Raw genomic sequence first — 19,018 nt, 5'->3', positions numbered from 1 at the left:
CAATACTTAGGTAGCCCTAAAAGGACAGTGCTACAAGGAGAGAAACGAGGGAAGGAAAGAAGGGAATATATGGGACAAAATATTTTACCTGGTGCTTACTGTGGGTGGGTGTGTATCTGAAAACTGTATGAGCGTTACAGATGAAAAAAACAGGAACAGAAATTAAATAACTCATCTGAAGTCTCACACCTAATACATGGTTTAAATCTGGGTGTATCTCATGATATGGCCAAGAGCTTTCCACCACACTTCACCTTGTTTTTATTCAGGGGTGAGCTGACTTCCCAGATAACCCTTCCTACAAAGAAGACATTGCTCCTACCTGTCCATACAAACCAACTACAGAGTCATGCTTGAGTTAGTTGACTATAACTGTGACCTGATGGTCTCATGAATTTCTGTGCTTGAGACAGTTCACTAAAGTTTAAACCTGGGTGAACTAGCTGAGTTTCCAGACCTACAAAGCCGCCTACAAAGTTCCATACTCACTAACTAAGCCATCAGCTGGTACCTATCTGTGGGACAACTCTCTTTGGAATAGCCAACCTGAGCATGATCTGTACATGTCCCCAACAAGTCCTCTTCAGAGATTACAAAGGAGGTACGAGGAGCCTCCCCTACTCTGTCCTGTGACAGTAATGCACAGAATTCTCTTTGAAGGTAATCTAATTCTGATTTATGTAGGAACAGAAGAGGTAAAAAGGATTTCTGCTTGGTCTTCAGTAGGAAACAGAGCCTTCGCTCCATGTTGCTTGCTGCCTCTCTGGAGTTTCCACAGACCTTCAAACCCCAGGATGTCAGGAGCAGCAGAGCAGAAAGGGCAATATGATATTCAATGTTGTATTCTGAAGAGACCAGTGGTAAGAATCAGCTAGTGTTTTTAATGGAAGTGAATACTCTGGACAAACTCCGGGGAAGTAAAGTAGTACTAAAACATACTGTATCTCTCTCTCAGGGTTGTCTGTTTATTTTGCCTATTGTATGAGGGTTTTCATCAGTAATATTGTTTTTTTCTGAAGCTTAGGAAAGCTAATGATTCACCCAGGTGCACAACAGCTGCTGGGAAGACCTGTGGGAAGGGGCCACCAGCAAAGGCGGGCTGTGTGTGGTGATGAGGGTCTCCTAGCAGGGACCTACATTCCAAGCCATATGTCATCAGGATATTAATCGAAATCTATCTTGTAAACTTTACAATGTTTACTCTCTTGGAATGTGGAGCATTAAATTATATCCAAGGACTACATGAGTCTTTCCGATTCTCTTCCATACTTACTTCTTTACCAAAAAGATTTGTAACCTAGAAACAAAGCCCTCTGCCTAATAACAGCAATAATACTCAGCAAGGAATAGGAAACCAGGCTGTCAATTCAAGCTGCCCTGAAAAGTATTACCCCAATGAAGCCTCACCCCATCTAGAAAATGGAGAAACCAACTACTGATCCCTTTTCTCAGAAAACACAAGCCTACATAATTCAAGAGTCCTAAGAAAGAAAGCCTTGAACCAAAAGAGGGAACACTAGAGCTCTACTTCTGCCCCAACTGAAGCAATTCTGGAAACCCATGAGAATTCCAAAAAGAGACAACCACCTCACTGCTCCAAGAGCTAATAGCAAGGGCATGAATATGAAATAAGGCTACCTGGATTAGTCACTGCTCTACTCTGACTAGCTGTATCACCCTAAGTCATTTAAACTCTTTAAACCTCAATTTTTTTTACTTCCATAAAATGTGGATGTTGTAAAGACTGGATAAAATAATGTTTTTGAGAGTCTTTTAAAAACAGTAAATTATTGAACACACTTTAGGCCTGACTGTTATTCCAAAGACTGCTGGGTGAGAAATCCTAAGACACTTTTGAAAAGCACAGAGGAAAACTGTCACCTAGAAGGGGCACTCTACAGTGACTGGGCATAGATGTCTGTAGAGAAACCCACACTCAGGGATAAAGTGAAAACAGAGTGGCCGTTCAAGAGGAGACACACTTGGGTCTGATCAGGCTTATTTAAAAAACAAGAACAGTCCTGGCTGGTGTGGCTCAGTGGATTGAGCACTAGCTTGCAATCTGAAAGGTTGCCAGTACTTACTGATCCCTAGTCAGGGCACACATCTGGGTTGCCAGCCAGATCCCCAGTTGATATCTGAGAGGGAACCAATCAATGTTTCTCTTGCACATTGATGTTTCTCTCCTTATCTTCCTCCCTTCCCCTCTCTCTAAAAATAAATAAATACATTTGTTTAAAAAGTAAGAATATATGCATATGGTTCCAATTTGAAAAGCACACAAAGGTATACAGTGAAAAATCAGTCTACCTCCTTCCCCATTCTCCAGCTACCCAGGGCCCCTCACCAAAGACAACCGTTCTTTTCAGTTTCTCGTGTATTCTTCCAGAGATATTACAATCAGCTAGCTTCTGCTCAGACAAGGATACCACTGGTGGAAAATCTTTGAGACCCAGAAGGCAATGCCAAGCAAGTAAGCACTGTGAAGGGTGCCTAGGGCCTATGAAAAGAACAGGACAGCCAGAGGGTAAGATATTGCCCTGCAAAAGGTTCCACAGAGGCACAGACTTCCTTCTGGTTACTATATTCTTTGCCCCTTGGCTGACCACTATTAAGCAATAATTCTGTGTAATGTAATTCCCTTTCAGTTGTGTTTATTCTCTCAAAATGCCTTCTCAGAGAAGCCATTAACAGGGATGGAAGCAGGAAAAGTAGTCAAAGCTGCCTCAATGGAGACTGGGCAAAAAGGGAAGAAAATCACAAAAGTCCCGGAGTCAACAAATTGTTAGGGACAGAAAAAAAGGAAAGATAAAACCTTGACTGTAGATGGAGCTATTCAGGACTCAGTGGAAACGACTAATTCACTACCCACAGAAGACTACAGGACATTCAAGACCAAAACTAGGCTTTCACCAAAACTCCCTCAAAAGCATTCAGACCATTCCCTCCCCTCCCTTTCTTCTTTCACAAGAGACTTAAATGTTTAAAATCCCAGCCTCTACCCAAAGGTCACAAATAGGTAGCCATAGGTCAAATCTGGACCACTGAGGTGCTTTAGTAGTCCTTGGGGGTTTCACAAAAAATCTGGATTTCTGGTTTCTCTTGTAATACGAAATGATGGGGCTATAGAGCCACACTCACCCATTACAATGATAGGGTGAGTAGCAGCTGGCCCAAAGACCACAGGAGTAATCCAGTTTGACACAGGTCCATCATTCCCCAATGGCTCATGATGGCTACTCCCTACTTGGTCCTGAAAACATCCGAATTGAAGACCCCTGGCCAATGAATGACAAAGGAGGCTGAACAACTGGTAAGCATAGTAGCTAACCAAATAGCAGGACTTCTGCATTCACAAGCATTTACTAAACACCCTCTATGAGCCAGGAACTATGCTAGAGGTTGGGTATACAAAAAAGAATAAAGGATGCAGTGCCTGCACTCCAGGAATTTCTAATCCAGTTGGAAAGATAAGACTTCCCCTTAAGAATCAAACTGCTTCCAGCACAAAGGCCTCTGGGGGTTGAGCATGTCAGACTCACTATGGCTGGAGACCAAGGAATGCTTCAGGGAAGAACAGGAATTTGAGCAGGACTGTTATCATTTCTCAAGCTTTCACATATTCAGTCATGCAACAAGCATTTATGATGTTCATGTTACCCTCAGCATTATGCTGCAGACACAAAATAAAGTATAGCCCATGTCCTTGAGAAACTCATATAAGAAGAGACAATATGACTAACCAGAATAAAGTATGCCGAATTCTTTAATCAACGAGTTGCTATGGGGATACAAATAAGGAGGTCCCAGGCAAGGCTTGCTGAAGAAGGCAACTGTGCAGCATAAAGCAGGAAATTAAGGAGAGGGTACTCTAGGCAAAAGAACTGGCAGAGGCACAAACGTATGAGGCATGCTTAGAGACTACATGGACCAGTTTCTCAGGAGCAAAGTGTACATGCGGGTATTGGTAGAAGATATAATTAAAGTGGCAGGACAGGAATACACCACAATAGGTATGAAACACCAGGACAACTGAAACATTGGAAATTATTCAGCAGCCAGTGGGTGTCACTGAAGACTTCTAAGCATGAATGTTCTCTACTAGCACTGTGTTAGAAAGACCCCAAGCGGCAATGGAACACAGTGTCCTGGAGGAAGCTGAAGCAGGAGATAGGAGGAAGTTCCCGTAATAACTCTGGAGGAGTTGCGGAAACAGAAGCAGCAGTGTGAGACTACGTGCGCTAGGTACTGCATACGCTTGCAAAAATTTAAGACAATGGCATTTCTTTGAAAACTCTTTTTAATTTCTATTTTTTACCAATTCAGACTGGTCTTCCCCCAAAATAGTGAAATTTTCATTTGTTTCATTCAGAAAAGCCACAGGCTATAGTTGTGGTGCTTGAGTTTTTTAAAACTCAGCTTGAGATCAATATAACATGAGGTAGTAGATTCAGAGGCTTTTCACACTCCCACCCCCATTGCTATACTGGACCAGTTGTAAATCTCAAAGGGAAAGGGAGTCAACTTGACAAAATCCAGGCCAATGTATTTAATTGTGTCTCTCAGGCCTTGCCTAAGGACCAGAAATGGACATTCAAATGAGAAGAAAACCATGATAGATGTCAAAGTTCCCTTAATGAGCTAATTGCTTCATGTCTGGCTGAAGAACAGAGGCAAGAGACAAGAACACATTGTTGGAAGGCCCCAGGCAGGACCAGCCAGTCCTGCTCCATTAAAATCCCGTCAGTCCCGACTAGTGTGGCTCAGTGGATTGGGGGTCATCCTGCAAATCTAAAGGTCACTGGGTTCGATTCCTAGTCAGGGTACATGCCTAGGTTGCAGGCCAGGTACCAGGTTGGGGGTGTGCAAAAGGCAACTGATCAGTTTCTCTCCCACATCGATTTTTCTCTCCCTCTCATTCTTCCTCCCTTCCCCTCTCTCTGAAAATTAAATAAATAAAATCTCCATGTCAGACACTGCTCAGGAGACAGGGCCTGCTAGCTAGACCAGTGGTTAAAGAAAGCGTCAAAAAGGTGAGAAATGAGTGGAGTAAGGAAGGTGACAGCAGAGAAGCTGCAGAGTTCCTTATTCTTCACAACTTTAGTTATTCAGAATGAGCTAGCTGTGAATATTGATATGAACAAAAAACCACCCAACCAAGAAGACAATGACGTGATGGTTAAGATAAAACTGGCCTGATCAGCATAATTTATATTCTAACCAAGTCCTGGGTCAGGAACTGGTAACTGCTGCTGTTGACAATACAGAGCACTTACACTGAGCCAGAGGAAGTACTTTCTGTTTATATTCCCTCAATTAATTCTCAAGATGGCTACAAAAGTAACCATTACTATTCCCATCCTACAGATCATGAAATTAAGGTTTAGAGAAAATAAGTAACTTCTTTCCATCTGACAGCTAATAAGTAGACAGCAGACTATGAAACCAAGTGAGCTGACTCCAAAGTGTTTTAAACTACTCTGGCCTACCAACTCATTCCTTCCGTTTTTCTTTTGGACACATATTAAAGGCTTGCCTGGGTCACCAGAAAAGGTCCGGTGATGCACTGGCCCCATTCTTCACAGAAAACAGAGCAATCTGGCCTAAGAGCTATTTCTTTGTTTCTAAAATGGGGAAACTTTAAATGTCTATTTTCAGAGGTAACAGCAAGAAGAAACACTTAACACAAACAGGAGAAACAGTCAGTGGAGGGGCCTTCTTTCCCTCTGGAGATTTTTAACTGCAAGAGCCTCTTGCATCTTTACAAGGTTTTAAATAATTCTAAGGACTTCTATCATCACCCTCTGTGAGGCCTTTGGCTTGAGTCTCAGCTCTGCTACTAATACACTGGTGGCCTTTAAAAAGGTATACAACCCATTTCATTTCTCTGGGGCTCAGTTCTGTCATCAGTAAAATAGGAACCCATCGAATGCAAACTGTAACAGTGGGCAGTAACAGACCTAAAAGACTATCTCCTGACTCTTCACTGACCCAAGGAACCACAAAGAACTAGATACAACTCTGTTGTCTGCAATGAAATTGACATCAAGACCCAAAGGAAGATCTCTTCCAGCCTAGATATGTGATTTTAGACTTTAGCTGGGCCCACAGATGGAGAGTTTGCTTCACAAATACAATCAAACTCAACACCCCATTAGTATCAGATGGGGAGGGTCACAAAAATCAACCTTAAATACCTTGCTTAGGAGCTGGCCCCGTACTCTTCCAAAACATCCTACTCACTGGATTCAAGGTATGACCAATCAATCTTGTATGTATTGACTGTCCTATTGTACTTTATATAACTTTCAGTGAACTGAAGCCTGCTAGACTTCTAGAGTTTAGTCATACAGCTGCTGCCCAACTTGGGATCATCACAGAAATGTAAGGCAGATGCATGAAATTATTGCGAGAAGAAATGTCCATTTAAAATGGCATGACTAGTCTTCCTCACCAGAACTTCGGGATACATCTCAGTTTCTTCCAGTTTCTAGAACTCCTCCCCTCATAAGACAGAAGAGGCAGAATACTTGCAGAGAGAGAAGTGACTAGGCATGGATCACTTCAGTGACTGCTGTGACGTGTCCTGTGATGATAATAAGTGGTAATTAAAAGGCATAATCAAGAACTCCCTCTGTGAAGGCTCAGCCAGAAAGCAGACCTCAAAAAACACACCCCTTCTCATTTCTCTGTCAATATGACATGTGACATGAGCTAAACATCAGACACTACCCAAAGTCTCCAACTCCAGTCCAAGAACACCTGGACCAACGCAGGATATTCAGCTATGAAAAATGAAGACCTAGGTAGCAACAGAGAAGAAGATGGTAAATGGACCACCTCAAAAGTCCCAGATTTGAAAGAAAACAAACAATAAAGGGTAAACTTAATTCCACCAGCCTTTTTTGAAAAGTCCAGGTAAAAATCATCCCTCCCACCTCCACCCACATCCTAATTCTTCTCAAATTCTCTTAAAAGTATTAGGCTTTGAGACAATATAAATAACTTCACAAGAGGACAAAACTGCTCTGAATTATTAAGAATATCAATAAGCAAAACAAAAATGTCATTCTTACCAATCTTTATGCTCACAAATATCTAATGGCTGAGTTTACTCTTTTGGTTATACCCTATATACCACATGCTTAACAATTAGAAACAGCTCAGCTGGTTAGAAAATGGGTATACTGGGCAGGGCAAAATTTTGCAGGTTTACAGCTGTGAGTATGCAAAACAGAGCTTATGCCTGTATTATTTATTAATTACTGTACTGTTTTCCATATAAATAATTGTAAACCTACTTTTGCCCCACCCTATAGTAAGAACACATTCACAGCTCTCACCCTCCTAAAGGCCAATTAATTCAAATCTTTCCATGACAACCAGCCAGGGCTTAGCTACAGCCAGCCATCTCACAAGAGGCCCAAATAGGACAGGGTAACAAGGGCACTAGCCTTTAAGGCACTCCCACCATGGAAAAAAAACAGTAACCTCTTCAACAGCAAGCACCTTTTCACATTAGTGTCCCCAGCATCTTCCACTAGGCCTAGTACCTAGTAGGGCCTTGAGAAAATAAATTGAATGGTCAAATGCCCTACTGATACCTGCAGATGCCTGGCAGGGGTCGGGCAGGGGGCAGTAGCACAGTGCAACAGAAGGAGCTCTGGAGTCAGAACTGGGTTTAAAGCCTGGCTGCAGCAAACTTAAATCACTTAACCTCACTGAGCCTCAGTTTCTTCGTCTATAAAATGGGGATAATACCAACTATCTTGCAGGTGGAATTGGATGATAAAAGTTTGTAGTAATAGCTGGATCTAGTAGATAAAAAAACAAGCTTTGACGACTGTATTAGAGAGAGAATATAAGACATACATTCTGAGTGAGGGCAGCATCACCCCCAAGGAGGTGAAAATTGATTGTTGGGGGAAAAAAATCTTAGAGATTACAATAGTTTGTGGTCCTCCAAAGGGCCAGAGTATATAAACAGGTACACAATATATCTGTGGTATTAAAATTCAATTGGTTGGGGGCAGGGGCAATTACGAAAAGTCTTAAAAAGTAATAATGAACGTTAAAAAACACCATGTACAATACAAAGGGCTGACTCAGTTTCCATAAAGACAGTCACTAATTTGCAAAATAGTCACTGGTAGAATGATCACCTTGCACTAGTTTGCCCCAGACTTTCCCTGTTTGTGTACCAAAGTCCCACATCTGGGAAATTCCTCAGTCCTGGGCAAACTAGGATGATTGTTCACCCTCCTTATAGGAGAAATCAATATGGGCATTAAAATTTCATAAATGAGGCTACTCCAAGAAACATGATGGATGTCATGAAGGATTTATAGTATTTCACCAGCATTCCTGAGCCAAAACTGAAATATGCCATTTGTCCAGCCCTAGGCTCAGAGTCCTCTACCCCTAACCTCCACCATGGCACTGGCATAGAAATGTTACTCATTCTCTGACTATGCCACTTCCTTCTTGTTAATGGACTGAATGTTTGTGCCCACCCCAAATACATACTTTGTAGCTCTTATTCCCAATGTGATAGTATTTGGAGGTGGGACTTTGGGAGGTGATTAGGGTTGGGTTAGGTCACGTGGGTGAAGCCCCATGATGGGATTAGTGCCCCTACAGACAGATGACCAGACTGGGGCTCACTCTACTCTGAGCCATGAGAGGACACAGCAAAAAGGCAGCCACTATGAACCAAGAGGACCCTCATCAAGAACCTGACCATGCCAGCCTCCAGAACTGTAAGAAATAAATGCTTGTTATTTAAGCTACCCACTGTAATGGTATTGTTATAGCAGCTCATAACTTACTAAGACACTTCTCAATGCCTCAAACACCAAAGCCAAGGGCACTATTAAGAGAAAAGGGGCAAGACCATCAAGGGTATACATATCCAAAGCGCCACCAAGTATCTGAAGGATGTCACTTTACAGAAGTAATGTGGGCCATTCCATCACTTCAATGGTAGAGTTGGGAAGTGTGCCCAGGCCAAACAATGGGGCTGGATACAGGGTCAGTGGCCCAAAAAGAGTGCTGAATTTTTGCTGCACATGCTTAAAAATGCAGAGAGTAATGCTGAACTTAAGGGTTTAGATGCAGACTCTCTGGTCATTGAGCACATCTGAGTAAACAAAGCTCCCAAGATGGAGCACAGAACTTACAGAGCTAATGAATGAATTAACCCAGGTATCAGTTCTCCCCGCCATATTCAGATGATTGTTACTGAAAAACAGCATATTATTCCTAAACCAGAAGAGAAGTTTGCACACAAGAAAAAGATATCCCAGGCAAAACTGAAGAAACAACAAACTTATGGCCCAGGAATTAATTTAGCAAAAAATAAAAGCTAATAAAAGCAAAAAGCAAAAGAAAACAAAAGAGAATGAGGGCAGACATGACCAGCCATCACAACCATCCTCTTGTCAATGAGCTGCCTCAGGGAACCTGAAAAAACTGCAAGTCTGGGCTGAACATAATTTGTTCTATTGCTATTGAATTCTCCCTGTCTTGAAAGTAACAAATTGCACAAATGAGGACACCAGGTGTAAACCCTTAACAAGCCATGAAAATTCTGGGAGATTCCTCTCATGTGTCCCAAGCAGCTTGAATCTTTTAGAGGTTTTTGTCCCAACAGCAAACTAAATTGGTGTTGATGCTGGGAATCAGAGGTTACCCTAAGCCCCATCTGAACAGTAACAGGCTTTTCGCCTCCCCTACTCAGCAGTGACCCCTTGGTGAAAGTAAATGAAGAAAAGGGCAGAATAATCCCTTACACCCCATACAGTTAAACTAAGAAACTCTGTGTTGTGGAAGACTAAGGCAGCTTAAAGCCAACCCAGAAAAGCATAAAGTATTCATCCTCACTCACTCAGAAAGAAAAAGATTAGCTCCGCAAGCACATGTCTCTAAATTGACATACCAAATGCAGGAGTTAGAGAAGCTTGTGCTACAGAGCATGATCTAAGCGCCATCTGAGGCCCCAGAAGAAAATCCCCAGGAATACACAACTAAAGAGATGGCACTGTAAAACTGTTGAGATTAGCCATCCTGAAAAGAGGCTTACTTCAATATACTGGCAGACAGCCTCTGCAACAAAGCTTCACTTAAAAAAAAAAAAAAAGAATATAATGAAGAAAAAAACAAGAGGCAAGATGAGAAGAGCAAGAATCCACAAACATAATGAAAAGAGAATTCAAAGGCATCATCTATTTGGGAAAAGATACAACTTGCCTTTAGAGATTGTCATTTTTTAATATTCTCATAAACAGCAAATCTTCATTCTTTGATGATGAAGTTATTGCATTTTTATGTCCCAAGAGCTTTCATGTGTATTACCTCATTTAACCACTCTTCAAAGTTTTTTATTTTTTAATTTTTAGAGTACATTTATTAAAGCCAGGCACAGTGAAACAAGAAGGGCCTACAATAGAAGAAGCATCAGGAGGGCTGCTGGGGCTCTCTAGGAAAGTCATGGGAAAGAAATGGGCCAAGGTGGGTCTGCTGTCAGCTCACCGGACAGTCAAAGAAACGGGGCCCTGGGGACACATGCAGGGGGTTAGCCAACGATGAGCTACCCATTGATCCCCTAGTTGTAAGTCTGTTGGAGACCCTTAGAGCAGTGATCCCGAACCTTTTTGGCACCATTTTTATCAGTGGAAAACCAAGCCAAAGAGATGAAATAACTTGTCCAAGGTCGTATGGATAATAAATTATAGACTCAGAATCAAAACTCATGTTTACCACACTCCAAAAAGGCATTATGTCCACTTTAAAAGAACTGTTAATTCATCTGTAGTCAAGTCATATAACTAGGTTTACTAACCATGCCGTTTGGAGTAAAAAATATATATATATATATATATTAATACAGTATGGTGTCATATATTAATGTCTCTGAAGGCCATTTCTGAAGTGAATTTTCAAAACTGCTTCAGACAATGGCCATTTCACATAAGTGATGCCACCCTCAACCCCCACCACCCACACTTACACATACCACTCTAAGAAGAACAACACTTGCTGAAGGGTTAAGTTCTGGCATGTTTATTTTAAAGTCCATTTTGTTACTTTTCAATTTCACTTAATTTTTTGGTGTCAATGAAACACACCAGGACTCTGCAGAGAAGCAAGTAATAGCTGGCCTTTAAAGACAGCAAAAAGGGTAAAAAAGCAGGAATCAGAGTACAAGGTAACTTTTCATTCCTGGGTTACCTCATCGCTACTAACATACTCCCTATTCCCACCATCTGTAAAATGGGGCCAGTCAGTGTTTTCTGCAGCCAATTTCATCAGAACACCACGCGTTGGCAGGTGAAACTCACTGAACACCCAGGAGAAAGGTTAAAATAAATCTGATGTGACAATACCTTCCTTAAAAAGAGCCACGTTCTCAACTGAAATCACAAACCAAGTCTTGATCCATGTTACACAAACAACAATCCTGATACTCTTATGTCCTGGCTTCCAGTAAAATCCTAATCAATCTCCAAATCTGGCTATATTTTTATCAAAAAAGAAAAAAGCTTGGGTAGGGTGAAAGCTAAAAAGACATAGATACAAAACATCTTTTACACTGTCAAAACAAACACTGTTAGTGTTTATAAATATTCTCTTATCTTAGCAAACGTGGAAGATTCATTCTCCTGCCTACTAGTCTGGATTAATATAACCCCCCCTCCAAACCCCAAAGCATTTTGCAGTTTTATTTAATTGGGGTCGGAAAGCCAGGTGGGCTTGATTGAAGCCAGGCATTGAAAAATATTAGAAAACTGGTCTTACATATGCGTCCTCAATATATTTGTTTAAAGGCATCAAAACGCCCTCCAGCCCCTATAGTGCAAAGGGAAGCCCCCACTGGCCTCTCAAATGTTGGGCATTTCCTGATTCCTGGTCTTTCCCACGTTAAGTCACACTACAGGGGCTCATAGATCAACTGATTCTCTCCCGTTTTCTGAAGCAGAGAATCTCGAAGCGGGGATTTCGGGACCACCTGAATCAGAATCACCTGAGAACTGCAGGTGCCCAAGCTCCGTTTTTTCCGAAATACCTGAATTGAGGCCAGGGATACGCACAACCTCCAATGTGATTTGAGACACAACCAAAGTCTGTAACCCATTTCAAAGCAAGTCTTTCTCTACCAGGACAAAGAAAAACACACGATAGGAGTGGAAATACCATGGGGGTAGAGCGTTAATTCCATATGGTGAGGGGACAACAGAGGTCTCAACCCAGAACAAGTATCAACACTGGAGCGGTTGGACAGATGCCGGGAGAAGGGAACAGGAAACTAAAACAGATGCGGAGCCAAAAAGCCAGTCTCAGACCCTCACTGTCTCATCTCCTGACATTTAAAAAGGGTTACTAAAGACGGTCCGAGTTGGAAAGGTAGGGAAAACGGCTGTTGGGCTGAGAGATCAGATCTGCAGACACTACTGAGGAGCCCAGGGCCCACCTGGACGTCCCGCTTTGAAGACACTAGGGGTGGATGTGTGGGGACCCCAGCACAGTGTTGGAAGGAAGGACTCCGGGGCCCCTGGGGATAGGAGGCCGGGGTAGTGCCCTGAGCCCCCCGCCCAACTCCAGGGCCGGGGGGCCCTCACCGCCCCTACCTTCGGCTTCCCGTCTGGCAGCCGAGGGGTAGACACAACCCCCACAATTCCAGGCGGCTGCAGCGGCAACCAGCTCCCGATGCGCAGACGCGACGGCGACTGTCTGAACCCGTGAACGCGCGGCTATTACGTCACTGGTCGCCTTACCCAATTGGCGCCTTCCAGAAAAGCAGGCGGTCGCCTCACTGCCCTTGTGGCAATAGAATTGTTAGCCCCGCCTTTTCCGGTTTTTGTTAAGTCCTTCCCCTTAGCCTCTCCTTTAGCAAACTTCCTGGGACTTTTTTTCCCCTGTATCCCTCCGCTGGACTGAGCGATGTGTGAAAGAAATGGTCACGGACTTGATTTTGCTTGCCCGAAACGGAACTTCTCCGATTTCCTAACAGCCTAATTTCTTTCTAGGGGAAGGACTTTCAGAAAGGAGCTGGAGATGTGGAGAGTAAATTAATCAGTTGTGTCTTAGTTTGGGATAAAGCCAAGAGTCTGAAACAATAAATAGTCCTTTGAAAATTCATGCAAAATAGGCCACCTGCAAGTCACCTACTTTATATGTGTGTGAATTGTATAAATCTTTGATAATGACCAAACATTTTAAAAATAAAAGTTACCTATGCCTCTAAGCTCCCCTACCACTGAATAGGTGCCAACTGCTTACATATACATTGTATTCATCTGTGTAATTTTATAAGATTAGAATTATCATCCCTTTTTTATAGATGGAAAAGCTGAGGCTCAAAGAGGATAAAGGATTTTTCCAAGGTCAGACAGTCAGAAAGTGATAGACCTGGAAATTCAAGCCAGATTTGGGTGCCTCGAAAACTTGTGTTCTCTTCCCATGTTACTACTCTGTTAAGCCTTCATCTTGCCTCACCTGACCAATAAAATGGAATACTCGATCCAGCCCTCGGAGTGCAGATAGTGATACCTGGTCATTCAAGGAATGGAGAAAGTAACATCCAAACAAGCAGTGACCTCTCCCTGAACAGCAGGTATTCCCTGAGAGCAAGCAAAAACAAAAAAACAAACAAAAAAAACAAACTGGTCTCTGGCATTCCTTTCCCTTTTCTCTGTATTATGTGAGCTTCTAAAAATTAATTTACTTTCTTGATTATGTTTACTTCAATCAGGTGGGAAACCGACTTTGCAGCCACTAAACAAACCTTGATTAGGAGCCTAGGGAGGGAGAATAGGCCCCTGGGCAATAGTTGAATGAACAGTGCCAGTTTCTTAGAAAGGTCTAGATAGGACACTTCCATGGGACAGTATGAAAACATTCAGCAGACCAGTGAGCATAGTAGCTGGACCCAGGAATAATCCTAGCTTGCATCATTGCCTAGTACCATAATTGCAGAGAAGAGTTCAACAAATATCTATTGCATCAGTGATAAATTACAAAAGGAATGTATAAACCCTGGCTGGAGTGTCTCTGTGGATTGAGTGCCAATTGCAAACCAAAAAGTTGCCAGTTCAATCCCCAGTCAAGGCACATGCCTGGGTTGCAGGCCAGGTCTCCAGTCAGGATGCACATGAGAGACAACTGACCAATGTTTCTCTCCCTCTCTGCCTCCCCACTTCTTCCCCTCTTTCTAAAAATAAATAAATAAAATCTAAAGTTTAAAAGAAGTATAAATTCCAATCAAGCCTGATGAAAGTTATAAAGTGCTATAAGAGTAAGATGCTTAAAAATAGAATAAGCTAAAATCTTGTAGTAGAATGAATAAATAAATGTATGGGCCAAGAGAAAAGTCCAGCAAGACACAGAGCTGCCAGCACTCATGAGTCCAGCCTCTTGGGACAGATCTAACCAGCTCAAGTGTGTGGAGAAAGTAAATTCTGTGTCCCCTGGCCTCCAAACCTTGAAAATCCCTGACTGAGAACCTTCCCAAGGAAACTAGCTCTGAGCTCAGTTCTCCTGGGCTGCTGAAACCAGTGTGTAGGGCCACGCCTAAGCAGACAGCCTCTACTTTCCTGTCCGCCCCACCCCCACCCCCCCACCCCCCGCCAAAAAGGAGAACGACTGTAAAGGTGGGGAGTTTCAAGTCTACAGATCAGAGTGGGTAGGTGGGGTCACAATAGTCTCTTCTCCTTGTTTCCCTGTATTACTCTTAGAATTGAGCAGAAATAAGTTTAAATTTTCCGTTTAAGTAAGGAAACAACAACTGGTTCTCCTTTGCAACTCTGTTGGAGATCTTCCAAGCTCCTTCTTCCACTCCCCAGAAGAGCAAAAGCTTGGAAGGGTAAAGAGGCTAAGGAATCACCTTCAATCTGGCCACCATCAATCAAAGGAAACCACAGCACCTGGCTAGGCAGAGCATTCTATGATCAGTTTCGCCTTCCTCAACAAGCAAAGTGTGTTGAGTAGATCATTTCTCCTCTGATCAGTCTTTCCCAATTAATCTCCCATAAGCCTGATACCCAGTTGTGTGAAAGCATTCTTGGCATCAAGAATTGGCTCTCTGCTCTCTCCAGATGAGCCTAGAATGTAAAGTGTAGGAGCAGGATTCCTAGCTATATGTCTCACCACCGTTCGTCCTACATTCTCCTCTCTGTTCCTACTTCTCTGTTCCCCACCAGTCACATATGACCATACACTTTAAATCCTGCTGCCAGGCATCTCTTCTGGACTCTAGACATTTTGTTCACTCAAACATGAGTACCAAGTCACAAGTGGCTGTGGGGATTCAGGTGTGAAACTGCCCCACTAGATTCTTATCTTCAAAGAGCTCAGGGTCTAATGAGAGACACAGAACTGTAAACAAATCAAATCAAAACAGCCCAGCAAGGGCCATAAAACAAAAATAGTAGCCAAGAGCTATAAGAATAAGCCTACTCAGTTCACATTGCTGTCTCCATTATGTGAGTAAAACTCACATTCATCATCTTATTTACTCCAGACAACCCTGTGAGGTAAAGAATTGTATCCCCATTTTACAGGTAAAACAAAAACTCTTCTCTCTGAACTCTTCAGAGCTGGACTGTCCAAAAACAGTAGCCAATAGCTACATGTAATATTTTGATTTAAATTAATTAAAATTAAATAGAATTTAAAAATCAGTTTTTCAGTCACACCACTCACATTTAAAGTGCTCTGTAGTCACATATGACTAATGTCTACCATAGTGGATGCTGTATATTATAGAACATTTCTGTCATCATAGAAAACTATTGGACAACAGTTTTCTATGATGACAGAAATGTTCTATTGGACAACAGTGACTTAGGGGCCCGAAGAGGCAGTACAAGAGCAGGAGTGTGAAGCCAGAGCTCGCAGTGTTCCCAGAAAAGCCAAGTCAAGCTGCCAATGTGAAAGAAGTAGGAAGCTGGGGGGCACTGCAGAGGAGACCAAGAGGAACTGATTATCTGAACTGGAGTCCTCCACTTCCGGAGCTGCATTCAGAGGAGTGGGTTGCAGCAGCCAAGGCAGCGCAGAGACCATGTGATCTCTGTCCTGGAACCTGGGCACACCTCGGCCCCTGTATCAGCAGCTTCCTCAGTGGCAGCCAAGAATTCTATGTCTCTTCACCCTGAGACCTCACATCCCCCAATGACTGTGCTTTGCTCTGTTTATGGATCATTTCTGAAGCCCTCACTTACAGAAAAAGAAAAAATTTTTAAAACAGCATTTCTAGCTCCTGTGAAAGGTTTGTAAGACCTCCAAATGGCAGTCTCCCAGCCGGTTGGAAAGTCTTGGCAGCTCCAGGGAGCTTTGACCAGAAAAAGTAAATGTAAGCTGCTGCATTTGTTTTCCGCTAAATAGGCCTCTCTGGTTCAGAGGGAAAACACTCAAAAGAAGGGACCTAGAAGACAGACAAGATGCAAAATTTTCTCACCAAACAGCTACCACTGAGGCCAAAGCAAACCCCCAAGAACCATGATTCTGGCTTCAGAAACACCTTCAACTACACACCTACTCATGTGCACAGACATCTGACACAAATGCACTTCTTGCAGGCACCTATGAAGGCGCTGAATCACAAGAATGCACACACAGTTAGAAAAGACACAGCAACAGCGCCGTTCTGTTTATCCACTGCCATATAACAAAGCATCCCCAAACAACAATCATTTATTTAGCATTTTGAGCAGGGCTTGGCTGGGAAGAATCAACTGTGCTCCGTATACTGCCATCTGGGTTAACTCAACTAAGGCAAGATGCTCTCTACCATGACTGGCAATTGATGCTGGCTGTTAGTTGGGACCTCAGCTGGTATAGTCAGCCAGGACATTGACAAGTGGCCTCTTCTATTAGCTGCTTGGCCTCCTCACAACTCAGTGGGCTGGTTTCCAAGAATGAGCATCCCAAGAGAATACATAAAAGTGCATGGTATTTTTTAAAGATTTTATTTATTTATTTTCAGAGATTGTTGGGGAGGGAGAAAAAGGGGGAGAGAAACATCAATGTGAGAGGGAAACATCAATCAGCTGCCTCCAGCATGCACAGCTGGGGACTGAACCTGCAACTTAGGCATGTGCTCCAATCAGAAATCGAACTGGTGACCTTTTGCTTTGTAGATGATACACAACCGAGCCACACTGGTCAGGGCAAAGTGAATGGTATTTTTATGACCTAGCCTCAGAAGTCACATACTCTATTAGTTGATGGAGTCACAGAGGTCTGTTTGTATTTAAGGAGAAGGAACCAAGCCCATCACTCAATAGGAGAAATGTCAGTGTCATATTGTAAAAAGAACATGTGGGCCCTAGCTGATGTGGCTCAGTGGACTGAGCGCTGGCCTGCGAACCAAAGGGTCCCCGGTTCAATTCCCAGTGCAGGGTACATGCCTGGGCTGCAGGCCAGGTCCCTGGCAGGGGGCGCACAAAATGCAACCACACATTGATGTTTCTCTTCCTCCCTTTCTTCCTCTCTTCCCCTCTCTAAAAATAAATAAATAAAATCTTTAAAAAAGGAAAAAAAGAACATGTGGGATGAAATATATCATGGCGGCCACAAGCCCCACACCCCAGTACAAACACCCACACTCATGCACACAACTTACACATCCAGGTTCATATACCCAGTACGCAGGCACGTTTAGAAGTGTAGATAAATTATGACATCCTGCATTCACATAAATACACACTTCCATACAGTGATATGTACATTGCCACGGATATATTACTTAAATAGTCATGTCATTAGGCACATCTAGTGAAACATGCAAACACATATAGAGTAGCCTTGAAAACCAATCAGAGACCATAAGGAAACCAGACGGACTAGGGACAGATGAAATATAACCTAGATGTCAGCTGTCTCCTCACCTTGCTCCATTTCCCCATCAAGAAATTATACCTGAAAAAGCATCAGTATGAAATGCCAAGTTTACTGAAGGTGTCATAGTGGAAACGGAGAAGAATGTGAAAACCACACATCCCACAGCAGACAACTTGAAAGGCTATTTAAGTAGCCCTTTCCTCCCGAGTCCTTGTCTCACCTACAGCACCACCCTGGATCATTTTTTTTATCGTTTCTTTCCCTTGCACAGCACCTAGCCAGACAGTTCACACCTCCTTTTCCTGGCTTTTTTCCCCCTCAAGCTTCCAAATTCCTCACCCCTTCATCAACACAGCAGTTCATGTTTGCCCAGACCTGATGTAAAGCAGGGGCTGGAACTGAAACCGTGGTGACCTGTCTGAAAACAGACTACTCTCTCATCTCTCCTCCTGGACCACTTGTTCTCTCACTCTTCTCCTCTGTATCACACCAATGTATCTGACTGGCTGAGGTGATTTAACTCTACATACCAAATTTGGGGTGAGTCAGATTGGCTCGAATTGCAGTCTCCACCCCCATGCACACACCTGGAAGAGCCTTAAGAACCGGGCCCTTGCAGGCTGTTGTAGGACAGTCTACGTAGGCCCTCTCCCTAGTCCAATCTGTGTCTACTTCTACACAAGAGTCAGGGCTGCCTCTCCAAGCAGGGAGCTGAAGAAGGGATGGTGTCTGTGACAAGAGAATCCTGGGTGTGGTGGGTACAGTGACTGATTGCGCCAGCAGTCCTGGGTCAGCAAGCCAGTAGAGAACCCTTCTCTCCTCCAACACTGTCCTTAATAAAGGTTCCCAAGCACCAAAGAGTTGGGAACTCAAATGTGGAGAATAAGCCTTGCTTGCCACATGGCATGTCTCAGAACATTAGATCATTGACTCCAATGTCACTGTCAGCAGAGATCCTGAATCAGGGATTGTTGAGCAGTTTAAGAGCAGGTTGTGGAACTGGACAGACCTAGGTTCAAGTCCTGACTGCCCCTCACTTCTAAGCAAGTTGTTTAAACCTAATCAACTTTGGAGGGGCATTTCCTTATCTATATAATGGAAATTAAATGAGACAAAGTGTTTAAGAGCTTGCAGCCCACTGCCTGGCCCAGTAAGTGCCGAATAGTACCAGCTACTAGTA

General features: G+C 43.1%; 1 protein-coding gene across 2 annotated transcripts in view; it reads right to left on the bottom strand.

Annotated features, from left to right (window-relative positions):
• SIL1 (SIL1 nucleotide exchange factor) overlaps window positions 1-12,741 on the bottom strand; it is a 196,460-nt gene extending 183,719 nt beyond the window's left edge. For both annotated transcript variants that reach the window (XM_054568382.1, XM_054568385.1), the window contains exon 1: window positions 12,627-12,741. The gene's annotated coding sequence lies outside the window, so the exon portion shown is untranslated. The remainder of the gene's footprint in view (window positions 1-12,626) is intronic.
• Between the last annotated feature and the right edge of the window lie 6,277 nt (window positions 12,742-19,018).

This window comes from Pteronotus mesoamericanus, unplaced genomic scaffold (assembly GCF_021234165.1).
Source record: "Pteronotus mesoamericanus isolate MK-2021 breed Mesoamerican mustached bat unplaced genomic scaffold, CSHL_Meso_final contig_2, whole genome shotgun sequence".
Classification (NCBI taxonomy): domain Eukaryota; kingdom Metazoa; phylum Chordata; class Mammalia; order Chiroptera; family Mormoopidae; genus Pteronotus; species Pteronotus mesoamericanus.
Note: the sequence above shows the minus strand (reverse complement) of the source record. Positions and strands in the feature narration are given on the sequence as shown.